The sequence below is a fragment of the Bombina bombina genome, chromosome 3 (assembly GCF_027579735.1).
Source record: "Bombina bombina isolate aBomBom1 chromosome 3, aBomBom1.pri, whole genome shotgun sequence".
Taxonomy (NCBI): Eukaryota; Metazoa; Chordata; class Amphibia; order Anura; family Bombinatoridae; genus Bombina; species Bombina bombina.
In genome coordinates this window covers 1186530307-1186545202 of record NC_069501.1, presented here as the reverse complement: position 1 = coordinate 1186545202, position 14896 = coordinate 1186530307, and the positions used below count along the sequence as shown (strand labels likewise).

Sequence of the window (14896 nt, the reverse complement as noted above, 5' to 3'; positions counted from 1 at the left end):
GGCATGCTAACATCTGTATGTTGGATAGTACAGGTGCTCTAAATTTCTCAAAGAATACACTTCTATGGGGTGCGCACAAAAAAATCATGCTTTACCGCCTTAGCACTCGAGCGATATCCAACATGATATTTTTGTGTGCACCCCATAGAAGTGTATTCTGTGAGAGATTTAGATCATCTGTACTATCCAACATGCAGATGTTAGCATGCCCTAGAGCACTGATGGCTAACCTTGGCACCCCTGATGCTACAGAACTACATTTCCCATGATGCTCAACTAGACTGCAGAGTACCTAAGCATCATGGGAAATGTAGTTCCAAAACATCTGGGGTAATAAAAAATGAATGTTTGAGTGCAATAAAAGAAGCACTATCCTTTGCATTTGAGCCATGTTAATGCATAAAATCGCTAATATTTTTGTGCGGGCTAGATTATAAGTGGAGCGCAAATTATCGTTTCCGCGAAAGCGATATTTGCATGCCACTTAGTAATACCAGCGTACACAAATGTGTGCTGGTATTACAAGTAAGGTGCAATGTGAACACGACCTCGCATTCCATAGGCTCCAATAGGAGCCTCGTTCTGATGCCGTGAGACACGGCTTGAGAACTAGCACAGTGAAGTGGTAAGTCGTGCATCAATGGGCAGCAGATTTAAATATACAGTATCTCACAAAAGTGAGTACACCCCTCACATTTTTGTAAATATTTTAATATATCTTTTCATGTGACAACACTGAAGAAATGACACTTTGCTACAATGTAAAATAGTGAGTGTACAGCCTGTATAACAGTGTAAATTTGCTGTCCCCTCAAAATAACTCAACACATAGCCATTAATGTCTAAACAGTTGGCAACAAAAGTGAGTACACCCCTAAGTGGAAATGTCCAAATTGGGCCCAATTTTGTGTGGCCACCATTATTTTCCAGCACTGCCTTAACCCTCTTGGTGAACTCAGAGGGCCTTAACGCTCTGAGTTCACTAGAGCTTCACAGGTTGCCACTGGTTTCCTCTTCCACTCCTCCATGATAACATCACAGTGCTGGTGGATGTTAGAGACCTTGCACTCCCCCACCTTCCATTTGAGGATGCCCCCTAGATTTAGGACTGGAGACATGCTTGGCCAGTCCATCACCTTTACCCTCAGTTTCTTTAGCAAGGCAATGGTCGTCTTGGATGTGTGTTTGAGGTCGTTATCATGTTGGAATAGTGCCCTGCAGCCCAGTCTCCAAAGGAAGGGGATCATGCTCTGCTTCAGTATGTTACAGCACATGTTGGCATTCATGGTTCCCTCAATGAACTGTAGCTCCCCAGTGCCGGCAGCACTCATGCAGGCCCAGACCATGACACTCCCACCACCATGCTTGACTGTACGCAAGACACACTTGTCTTTTTAATCCTCACTTGGTTGCCGCCACACACCCTTGACACTATCTGAATCAAATAAGTTTATCTTGGTCTCATCGGACCACAGGACATGGTTCCAGTAATCCATGTCCTTAGTCTGCTTGTCTTCAGCAAACTGTGAGCTTTCTTGTGCATCATCTTTAGAAGAGGCTTCCTTCTGGGACAACAGCCATGCAGACCAATTTGATGCAGTGTGCAGTGTATTGTCTGAGCACGGACAGGCTGACCCCCCACCCCTTCAACCTCTGCAGCAATGCTGGCAGCACTCATACGTCTATTACCTAAAGACAACCTCTGGATATGACACTGAGCATGTGCACTCCACTTCTTTGGTCGACCATGGCGAGGCCTGTTCTGAGGGGAACCTGTCCTGTGAAACTGCTGTATGGTCTTACCCACTGTGCTGCAGCTCAGTTTCAGGGTCTTGGCAATCTTCTTATAGCCTAGGACATCTTTATGTAGAGCAACAATTGTTTTTTTCAGATTCTCAGAGAGTTCTTTGCCATGAGGTGCCATGTTGAACATCCAGTGATCAGTATGAGATAGTGTGAGAGCGATAACACCAAATTTAACACACCTCCGCTCCCCATTCACACCTGAGACCTTGTAACACTAACGAGTCATATGACACCGGGGAGGAAAAATGACTAAATGGGCCCAATTTGGACATTTTCACTTAGGGGTTTACTCACTTTTTTTGCCAACGGTTTAGACATTAATGGCTGTGTTTAGAAGGGAACGGGAAAGAAAGAAACGGGGGAAAGAGAATGGCACTACTGGGATAGAGATGCCCTATTGTTTGTTAGTATGAAGACTTCATATATTATTATTAGGAGTAGGTGCTGTACACATGAGAGAACAATGCTACAGAAGGTATAAAACCTTCAGAAAAGTGTGTACCCTTAAAAGCACTCATCATCTCTATATTAGCCAAAAAATGAAGACCGATAATGACAAAAAGACTACAATCTACTATATACTGATGTGTCAATTGGAAACACACTAACTATTGAATTTCCCTAAAAGGGGAAAGTAGCGGTTAAAATGATAAACTTTATTTAATATAGGTTAAAATGGGACAAAAAACATTAAAAACATCAAGTGGTGTGAGTCTATCCTATAAAGGATCAAATTGAGTCACTCTTATCCTACATGGGTAGATGTGGTGAATGTGCTAAAATAAGATAGCACACAATCCAAAAGGAATAATGATTTGCGCCACACTGTGATAAAAATTAGTATTAGTGTTACCAGTGTGATTGGGAGACAAAGCTCAAAATATTGCTCTGGCTGTTAAATGCTACTAGAATAGTCCATCAGTGTTGAGATGTCTTATACACTGTCTACATCTGGCTACAGTATTAAGTAAAACTAATGTTATGAAGTAAGCTAATAAAATACAGAATATCTAAACAGAAGATTGTTTATATATTGTACTGTAAAATTTGAATTGTATAATTGTCCCTTATTGAGTAAAGTATGTTGCGAAGCAAATGTTGTATAAATACCATAGAGTGACAGGGTGACTAGGTTTATTATTTTCAATAACCTAATACTGTACAAAATATGTGTGATGTTTAAACATTAGTTACCCTGATCAGATATTATGTGCCCTAAATCATACAATATAGAGTTCATCCACAAATGTGACCACAATGTACGGTTCTTGCACAGATAGAAATACTTTATAGCAAAATTTGTAGGATATTGTAGTAACAGTGCGTTATGCTGATAATAGTACAGTATCGGCGGATCAAAAATTGTATATATTTATTAGTAGTATGTGTTTAACAATTTGGTAGTCTTTTGTGCTTTTTCACACGGCTTATTTATTAGCTGTTCTCATTCACAGATATGTCCTTAAATATCAGCCGTTGTGTGGATAATAAGGTAATCTCTCCACATATAATAGTACCGTGTCCAAGTAAAGATGGACCTATTATCAAATGTACACAGCGCTGTTTGGAGGTTAATAATCACTGGTATAATTGCAGATAACAAAAATTTAATTTCTACCCAAAATTGAGCAACACTAATAGGGTTACGGTATAGAGCTTTGAATTGAATTGCTAGACAATGCAATGTTATGATATAAGGCAACAGACTGCTATTTTGTATTAAGCCTCCTTAATAAGGTTGAGAGTTAAATTACTAGACAACATAGTACTACGATGTAAGATAACAGAGTGCTACCCAATATAAGTTATACGGTTTATGGTTTTTACGCTGTTAATCACTGGTAATAATACGGCATAGAATGTTTTTAAATTAATGGCTGTGTGTTGAGTTATTTTGAGGGGACAGCAAAATTACACTGTTATACAGGCTGTACACCCACTACTTTGTTGCAAAGTATCCTTTCCTCAGTGTTGTCACATGAAAAGATATAATAAACTATTTACAAAAATGTGAGGGGTGTACTCGCTTTTGTGAGATACTGTATATTTATATGAATATATACCTATATATTTATGTGTTTATATGTGTATATACACATATTAACACATAAATATATATGTTTATAAGCATATACATACATATATATATTTACAGGGAACATATACATACATATATATATATATATATTTATATATATTTATTTATTTACAGGGAACACACAGTTCCCAATGACCGCAATGAAAAGGCGCTTTTCAGTGCTGTTTTTTCCTAGCACCCCCCACTTGCCAACTTTAACCCCTCATAATTGCTTTTTGCTGTTTTTTTTATTTAAAACAAATGCTAATTTTTTTAATAAAAAAAGAAAGAACATTCTTTCATTTGGGGGCAATTGGGGATTATTTTGAAAATTAACTAGATGTCTGACCTCTGTTTAATTTTCTGAGCGCTTATTGCTACTGCGAGCTTGCAAGCAATAACCAGCCATTTGTAATGGCTAGTTATTTATTGTGCGCCTGTAAATGGGCATATTTGCCCATTCATGGGTGAGCAATAAATTAGCGTTCCACTTGTAATCTAGCACTTAATGTTTGATCTTCCTGTAAAAGCAGGCACATTTTTATGTAGACAACCCCCAGAAAAAAATATTATAATTAGTAGAAGAAAATGTTATAATACAGTGTTATTTAGTAATAGTGATGAACATATACAAACCAATGCATTTCAGATTAGAAAGGCAATGTACAGAAATATTTGCCTATATTTTAAACATTGAAAATAATAATTTATTCTATGAAAAATCACATTGATTAATTTAATTATTAATGTAATGTTATGTAATAAAAATCAAAACTGATGATGCATAAATGAATGTGAAATAATTAAACACATTAAAAAAAAAATAGGGAAAAAACATTAGTTTTCAGGTTATGTACATTTATATTGAAACTGACAAAGATAACCCTCAGAAACTTTAAACTAAAAGGTAAAATTATATTTTAGTAAGCACATGAACAGCAAAAAAAAGTCATGAAGCTGAGAAATATATATGTGTTTAACCCTTGCAAAGTTGGTGTAAAACCTTTACTACAATTATATACCCATGAGTTGTGCCAGAACTTCCCAGACTGAGTGAGAGCAAAGACATTCAGAAAAAAAATTAAAGCATAGGCCCCCATTTATCAAGCTGTGCATACACCTCTGGGGGCCCATCACCTCCAAAAGTTTGGAAGCAGCAGTCATTAGACTGCATCTTCCTAACCAGTACACCGGCTATTACGTTCAACCCGGGGTGACTGACATCCCTCTACTCTTGTGCCTTTGGACTAGAGCAAACATAGGCGGCATTGCACAAGCAAATACAGGCATTCTGCGATCCCAGGCAGACGGGTCTACATGAGCAGACAATGTCCGTCCGCCAGACGATAAATGCCGCCATAGCCTTTCTTCCAACAGTATAATAACACTCAAAAATCCACAATGTTTCTGCTCTGTACAAAGTCTTTAACAAATAGAGCATACCAGATCATTTGATTTGATAAAGGCTTACTACAGAGTCAAAATATTATGGATATTTGAGTGGCTTTACACTTTTAAAACTGTACTGACCAAGCTCAGGTGTATATGTGAACTGTTTGGATACATACATAGACATTGTGTAACACTGCGCAATCTGTTGGTACAAAGTTCCTGGACATTGTGTAACTTAGCGCCATCTGTTGGTAGAAAGTCCTGGGTCACCAAAATGTGTACTGTGGAAAAAAGACTAATTTGCATATATTTTGCATAAGGTGACAATACAAACAGATGGTTTTGAGCTTTATTATTTATGCCTATCCTGAATCCTTACATACAACGCTCTCACCAATGCCGCTCCCCTCTACCTATCCTCTCTAATACACAAGTATACTCCAGCCCATCCACTAAGATCCAACAATGACCTGCTCCTTGCATCCGCAACTATCACCTCTTCTCATGCTAGACTGCAGGACTTCTGTCGTGCAGCACCTACCCTCTGGAACACTCTCCCTCGTGCTGTCGGGCTTTGCCCTAATCTGTCTTCCTTTAAATGTTCCCTGAAGACTTTTCTGTTCAGGGAAGCCTACCACCCAACTCAATAATAAATTAACTTCACTTACCTAACATTTCCCTCATCTAACTCTTTATTAACATCTTTCCAAATCTTGCAGTCCTCACCTCCTACCCTTCTAGATTGTAAGTTCCCACGGGAATAGGGCCCTCAATCCTCCTGTATGTGTTTGTAAATTTTGTCCTGTCTTTTACAAGTCTTGTATTGTTTTATTTAAATTAATTGTATCCATGGACAGCGCTGCGGAATATGTTGGCGCTTCATAAATAAAGTATAATAATAATAATAATAATAATCCTGCTTCCTTTTGTCAGAGTTATATTTATTTATTGTGTTGATGCCTATATGTTTTCTTTATGTATATGCTTTATGTTGAGTGTGTCACTATCAGTTAAACGGTGTGTTGTAAGAAGCTAGTCCAGATTGAAATAAAGCAAACATACTTCAGTTTGGAACAGTTGGTCTTGCCTGCACTGTCTTTTGCTTGTGGTTCACAGAGCTAGCTCTTTGCTTACAGATTCAGTAACAGATCTCCATTTCAAGGAAAAGTGTAGCCATGAGGCAGGTCCAAAAGCTCTGCTACAGGCAAGACCCCTAATTTTAGTGCTGTCCTGCTGTGAGGAAGGCAAAGATACTGCAGCTTTCTTCTGTGCTTAGTGGAGCTGAGTACTGGAGTTCTGCTACTTTATATATCTTTTCTACACTGAGAAGTCCTGTGAGTGAGTGAGTTTCTTTTACAAATTTTTTTCTCATGTATTTGACTGAATATCAGCACCTGGGCAGATGAGGCAATTTGTTAAGCACTGAGTGCAAGGACTTATAATAACACTCAACAAACCATGATGTTTCTCCTCTGTACAAAGTCTTTAATGAGTAGAGCATAACAGATCATTTAATTAGATAAAGGCTCACTATAGAGCCAAAAGTTATGGATATTTGAGTGTTTTTAAACTTTTAAAACTGTACTGACCAACCTCAGGTGTGATTGTGAACTAATTGTGTGTGTATATATATATATATATATATATATATATATATATATATATATATATATACACATTCATTTTAGCTAGAAATATATGAATGTTAATTTTTCCCCCTTACTTGTATTAGCTGTTGGTTACTGAGTTCTATAAACACTTGAAAATATGCATTAAACATGAAATGTAAACATTAGTGAAATAAGCATTACCATATGGAATACCGTCTAATCTGTAATCTATCTTTAGAAAATATTGAAATTTATTTCTCCTTAGATTCCAAGAAATACAAAATGCAAGTCATGGTGACTTTGAGTCAGATAAAAAAAAAGTAGGAAAACTAAGAATAACTTTTATGAAATGAATTGTAAAGATGTAGAATGAAGCACCAGTAAGCTTAAAGGGATATGGAAGTGAAAACTTAAACTTTCATTATGCAGATAAAGTGTACAATTTAAAAAAATAATCAAATCATATTTACTACTGTTAGTGCCTCTACCTATTATTCTCCTTGATTGTACCTTTCCAAAAGGGCATACTTAGGTAGGTTATTCAAGCAACCTATATGGTCCTCCAAAAGCTCTACCTTAGCCCCCAGTCTTGATCCCACCATGAATATTTTTCACAACTCTTTGATAATTTGACTTCCTTGGTTGCCAGCTAAGTCTGTAAGCAGAAGTAATGTACCCCATTGGTAGGCCTTCACCTTCTGCTTCTTAATCCTTATGCGCTCTCCTGTTGCTGCCAGGGTGACTAGGACCATGGGAAGGCACAAAAAAGATGAAGGTAGGAGTGTGTTTGGATGGCCTGGCTTCCATTTTGGCTTGGCAGGTAGGCAGGAAGGAGCAGTGTTAGTGGGCATCCTAAAGGATCTTGTGACAGTTTCACCAACAGTACCCACTTGGTATCTTGTGCCTGCTGAAAATCCTGTGTCTGCTTTCCTCTCACCAGCTGTGCCTGCTGTACCTATCTGGTATGCTGTGACAGCCTCACCCTTTACTATTCAATTCCAGTACCAGTGCCCATTGGACTTAGTTACTGCAAACTACTTAAAAGTATTCTGAACCTTGTATTGGACTTTAATGTTCTAAATTGGGCCTATTTTCCTACTTGCTGTTTCTGTGATCTTCATTTTGATCTAACAACTGTTCTTTTGGTTATCAATCACTAAAGCTTTTAAAAATACTTTCATTGTTCTTGGTATCTGTTCGTGCATTCTGAGTTCCACACACTGTAACCCCCTCACAAAAGGAACTATGTAATGCAAAAATAACTAGCTCTAATTCATTAGAATATGTGATGTCAGCATTAGTGACCCTAGATAGCAATGCATTTAACTGCTGCAAATGGGTTAAATACATAGGCAAAGTCCCATTTGGGAGCTGCAAGACTGAAGCATAAAAGTAGTGTTTTGCTATTATGGACAATTATGATTATTGATCCATTTGTCGTATCCAAGGAAGCAGTTAGATTATGTTACACATTAATAGTGGTGCAGATGTACTTTATATGCTCTTGTTCACATGATACATGTTTTCAAACACAGCTTATAACAACCTTTGGATGTTATTGATTTATAATGAATCCCCACAGTAGCACTAAATGCAAGGAGTTGTTTTCCAGGTTACACAATACATTATATGTGCAAAACAAACAAATGGATAAATGGCATTAGAGAGACAGCCTACTCCAGAATTTCTATTGTTTAAAAAGATAGATAGTCCCTTTATTACCCATTCCCCAGTTTTGCAAAACCAGCATGCTTATATTAATATACTTTTTGCGTCTGTGATTACCTTGTATATAAGCCTCAGCAGACTGCCCTCTTATTTCAGTTCTTTTGAGAGACTTGCAATTTAGCCAATCAGTGCCATCTCATAAGTAACTCCACGGCTGGGAGCACAATGTTATCTATATGGCACACATGAACTAATGCCCTCTAGCTATGAAAAACTGTCAAATGCATTCAGATAAGAGGTGGCCTTCAAGGGCTTAGAACTTAGCATATGAGCCTACCTTGGTTTAGCTTTCAACTAAGAATGCCAAGAGAAAACAGCAAATTTGATGATAAAAGTAAATTAGAAAGGTGTTTAAAATGACATACCCTATCTGAATCATGAAAGCTTAATTATGACTAGACTTTCCGTTTTAGCTGCACAGGGATCTACGCTCTGATAAAATAACCTTCAAACAGTTTTGAGTTGTGTTTATTGTTTTTAGTTGTTAAATTGGAATGAAAACATTGAGAGGTTCTAAGAGTGTGATGGTGTTTGGTAGTTGCACTCAGTGGAATGACAATGGAGGTTGACCGGGGTAAGAGAAGGGAGTGAGATCAGAAGGGTAAAGGCAGGTAGAAGGAGATGTAGGAGGCCATGAAAAAGAGGAAATCGTAGAGAGTTGGAATATGGAGAGGCTCAGTTTAGGTGAGTCTACAGAGATAAGTACTTCTTCTACAATGGTCAATTAAGTTCCAAGTGGTCTACAGAGTGACTGAAGAGAATCTTCCACACAACGTAATGGCTATTAATATGCAGCTCTAAATCTCATGTTCTCTAGAATTCTATTGAAAACTGTTTTTTATATCAGGAAGTAAGGTTTTCAAACCTGTTGCAATAAATGGATTTTTTTTTTTTTAGAAAAGAAGGAAATATTATTATACTTTATTTATGAAGCGCCATCATATTCTGCAGCGCTGTCCATGGATACAGTTCATTTAAATAATAATGTAAAACTTCTAAGACAGGACAGAATTTACAAACACGTACAAGAGGAATCGAGGGCCCTATTCCCGTGGGAACTTACAATCTAGAAGGGTAGGAGGTTGAGAAACAGGAGGTGAGGACTGCAAAATTGAGTAAGATGTTAATGCAGAGTTAGATGAGGGAAATGTTGTTAGGTAAGAGAAATATTATTGAGTTGAAATAAAGGATTTGAAATAAAGGATGAAGATATTGATAAAGCATTTAAATTAATTTTTAATTTGCTGATACCCTATATGTAAACAAAATGAATGTCAGGGAAGAGGCCAAGTCACTATGACATACATTTAGGGTCAGATTTCAAGTGGGGTCCTATATATCGGTTTCATGAAAACGATATTAGCGCTCCACATGCGTAATATCAGTGCACGCCTTTGGGAGCCTCGTTCTGATACCGTCAGAGACTGCATCAGAGCATCGCGCAGCTAAGGGGGTAAGTAGTGCAGCGATGGCAGCAAACTTCAATATATATGTATATAAGCAAATATATATATATATATATATATATATAAAGCAGCAAAGAGGAAGTCACTCACAGGGTCTTGCAAAAAAATAAAGTATTTATTTTGATGTTTCGGGTGTTACCCCTTTCTCAAAAAACGTCAAAATAAATACTTTATCTTTTTGCAAGACCCTGTGAGTGACTTCCTCTTTGCTGCTTTATCTATACTCTTGAAGTGCACCCGGGGCAAGGAGAGCTCAACGGAGCTATTTGAAGCTGGAGTGCTACTACACCTTCTATATATATATATATATATATATATATATATATATATATATATATATTTACTGGGAACACACAGTTCCCATTGAAATGTAAAGGCACTTTTTAGTGCTGTTTTTTTTTTCTAACACCCCACTGCCACCGACTTTAGACCCAAGATACTGCCTAGTGCATTAATTTTATTAAAAAATAAAGATGCTGCTATCTTTATTTTTTAATAAAACACACTAGGCTGTATTTTGGGAGTATTTGGGGCACATTTATAAAATGAACCACAGATCTGATCTCTGTTTAATTTTATAAGCGCTAATTGCTACCGCAATTTCATCTTCATCACCAAACATCTTCATGTACTTATGATAACTCAATGGCAGCCAGAGACAGCAATGGGCCAAATAGGTGACTGCCTAAGGCCTCGCTCAGGAAAGGGCCTCCTGCAGAGGCACAGATAAAAATTTTCGGCTGTTCCCAGTTTTTGGTGAAGGGGATCAATCTTGCATGATTCAGAGAGAACATGTCCCTTTAAAATTCACTTCTATTTTCAAAGTGCTTTGTTCTCTTAGTATCCCTTGAAAAAGAATACGCACATATCCTACACTAGTGTGAGCAAACTGCTGATTGGTGCTTGCACACTTTTGTCTTATGTGATTGGTTAACTAGATGTGTTCAGCTATCTGCCAGTGTTCCTTCAGCAAAGAAAAAAAAAATGAAGCAAATTTGATAATAGAAGTCAATTGGAAAGATGATTAAAATGGTATATTTTATCTGAATCACACAAAAAAAAATCAATGTTGGGGTTTCCTGTCCCTTTAAAGAGAATACATAAAGTAACATCTATTATGGGGGGGGCACTGACTTGTAAATTTCATCAGTGGGGAGACCCACCACCTATGACTTTTAAAATGTGAAAATCCCTGAATGAGATTAGTGCAATCCAGTGGTTATTACAGATAAGGTAGACATTATTGCCACATAAAAGTAACTCTACACTAAACAAATGAATATGCATAACGTCAAGTGTATATCATCTTAAATTCAACTAATCCTTAAAATGAGAAGCCTGAACAAATACCTTTCTTTTGCATATGTACCTGCTTCATATTCTCTCTAAACTACTTCTCAGATAACCAAATCTAAAAAAGACGGAATATGTGTTTCTTACATTTGTTCTTCATTGGGGGGTTTTAGAATGAGAATATTTTATGCATTTTGATTCCTGAAATAATTTGCCACAATTTACGCATCCCTTAAAGGAATAAAACTACAATAATAAAATATATTAATGCTAATTGTACCATTGCTTGCCTATACCTATGTGTTAAACCACTGCAATGCGCTGCTGATTCTCAGACCTGTAATTATTGGCTGCGCACATATGTTGCTCCTGATTGGCTTAGCATCCGTGTTAAGCTCTAGACTGGAAGTACATTGCGAGTCTGAAGCAGACTTTAAATAGAGGATAAATTGAAGTATTTTCTTAACACAAATGTATGTCCTTTACATATTTAAAGCACAATAAAAATGAAATGAGTAATAATAAAATTATTAATAAAATAAACGAATACAATGATTACATTTTTTTATAATCAATTTAAAAGAATGAGGTACAATATTTGTTTCTGTGCTTTAGCATTTCATATTTTAGTCACATGTTGCTGTGCTATAAATTAAATGATAAACTTTATTCATAGAACAAAACATATTGCTTAAAGGGACACTGAACCCAATTTTTTTCTTTCGTGATTCAGATAGAGCATGCAATTTTAAGCAACTTTCTAATTTACTCCTATTAGCAATTTTTCTTCGTTCTCTTGCTATCTTTATTTGAAAAAGAAGGCATTTAAGCTAAGGACTAAGGAGACAGACAATTTTTGGTTCAGAATCCTGGACAGTACTTCTTTATTGGTGGGTGAATGTATCCACTAATCAGCAAGAATAACACAGGTTGTTCACCAAAAATGGTCCGGCATCTAAACTTACATTCTTGCTTTTCAAATAAAGATACCAAGAGAATGAAGAAAATTTGATAATAGGAGTAAATTAGAAAGTTGCTTAAAATTGCATGCTCTGTCTGATCACGAAAGAAAAAATTTGTTTCTTTATTTTATTTTTAATGTGCGAGCGGACATGATATGATGTAGCGTATCATGTCCGCCGCACATCGATAAATGCCAACAGCATACGCTGTCGGCATTTATCATTCTTGTGAACTGCTGGTGCAATGTTGTCCCCTGGAGATTTGCAACCAATCGGCCGCTTGCAGGGGGTGTCAATCAACCCGATCGTATTTGTTCGGGTTGATTTCTGTCCGCGGCCTCAGATCAGGCGGACAAGTTATGGAGCAGTGGTCTTTAGACCGCTGCTTCATAACTTCTGTTTCAAACAAGGGGCATCAAGCTCCATACGGAGATTGATAAATTGGCCCCATAGCCTCAATTTATCATAGCCCATTTTAATATATTTCTTTATAATAATATATTTATCTTGCATACCCTCCTCTATTTGAGTGTTTCTTATAGAAAAATGTAAACTCATTTTTTTTTTTATTATTTTAAAAATTCATACAATACATATGTGAGGAATGACATTATGATAACAATGATAGAACATATTGTTCCCAGTATATAGTAATACCTTTTAGTGGACCACTATTATTATACAGTATGCTGTTGCATAAGATCTCAAAGTTTTTTTAACATTTGAAAACAGATATTTGATGTGTTAAAAGCTTATCCTATGCTACACCCTGCTATACAAACACAATGGTCTATTAAAAGGTGTCACAATATATAGGAAATATTTTATCTCAAAAAGAAATAATTTGTTTTCCTGTAATGATGACGAACATTGGCAAAACACCCGTCTTTATAAATACTTTATAAACAATGGCATTAAAACATAAATAAAAGCTAGAAAAAAATGGCATACCAAGAAATGCAAAATATATTGTTATTTGAGTTATTTTGAAAGTTTCTTTACTCTCAGAACCATAATTAAAGATTTCTGGGATGTATATTATTGCTCGTTTGGTCTAGAAAATATGTTTAAGCCCATTACAAAATATATTGAAGATTTCTGGTATGTATAATTTTGCTCATTTGGTATAGTAAATACGGTTATGCCCATTAAAAAATATAGTGAAGATTTCTGGGATATATATTATTGCCCATTTGGTACAGTAAATACGTTTATGCCCATAACAAAGTATTTTGAAGATTTCTGGGATATATATTATTGCCCATTTGGTATAGTAAATAATTTTACACCTATAACTAAATATATTGCAATCATATTTTGTATGAGCTTACCTTGCAGATCAGGTCTTCGTCTAAAACACCCAAGAAAGTTAAAGGATGGAGAACGACGATGAAAATCAGATTTAGGAAATAATTTCTTTATAAAGCTTTGACTAAGAGGGAAATGACTTCAGGTACCAGCCACAAACAGAGCAGTAACTAAGAGAACATATGTAAGCAAACAAGTGATTTGCCCACAAAGAATCTGCAAGAACCGTGAACTTTCGATGATACGTCACCTTTACAAATAGCCAGAGTTATTGATTACCCAGGTAATGAATGAAACACTGTTCTCTTGGTCACTGTCCTGAATTTTGTATTGATTTACTCAATGCTGGGATTTTGTTTTTATGGGTATTACAGTATGGAATATTTTTTAATTTATTCCTTATAGAAATGTACACAGTCGTGGTAAAATATGAATATTGAAGCAAAACAATCATAGATTTAAGAAATACAAAAAAAGGAGCAGAGGAGCAGATCTCTGGTTTATCAAGTAAGCTTCTAACTTGATGAGACTTCAGCTAAAGTTTGATATCAATTTTAATTTAAATTATATACATATATATTTTTTTTAATCACAATTTAAATAAAGTTCCCCCTAATTAAAACTTTTATTTATTTGTACAACATTGTCATACTTTTAACATTAATATGACACCCCTAATTCAATCCTAATGTTTAGCCCAAGAACTCTATTAATACATATATTATATATATATATATATATATATATATATATATATATATATATATATAAAAATATAGAAATAAAAATGTTACCGGTACTTAAGTTACAGTAGTGATGGAATGGTCAAAAGTGGGGAACATGGGGAGTCTAGATGCTATTTCTCATCCTTCATATAACTGTATCCAGTTCTGTTATTCAAGACAGGTTAAAGTATCCATTTATTGTCCAGAAATTGATATGCATTGTCAATATGTAATTTCAAGCAATCTAAAAAAAAATTGGCTTTCTAATCCAAAGTGTATGAATCAAAATGTTTCTACAGGTTTGTAAGAAATTTAAATTTTTAAAGATGGAAAGTATTTATGTGAATATTTTGATATCACCCAAACTTTGTAATGTCACTGCTTGTGATATATGGTATCTGTTCATGATTACTGTATGCAATCTTTCCTTAATAAATATAAAAAAAACAAAAAAACTAAAGTTTATATATAGGGACAGTGGTTGATATTAAATAGACTTAATAATGTAAATCTTTCTTCCCTTTAATGT

General features: G+C 35.8%; 1 protein-coding gene across 1 annotated transcript in view; it reads right to left on the bottom strand.

Annotated features, from left to right (window-relative positions):
• LOC128654610 (transmembrane 4 L6 family member 1) overlaps positions 1–13811 on the bottom strand; it is an 84015-nt gene extending 70204 nt beyond the window's left edge. The window contains exon 1 of the mRNA XM_053708617.1: positions 13666–13811. The gene's annotated coding sequence lies outside the window, so the exon portion shown is untranslated. The remainder of the gene's footprint in view (positions 1–13665) is intronic.
• Between the last annotated feature and the right edge of the window lie 1085 nt (positions 13812–14896).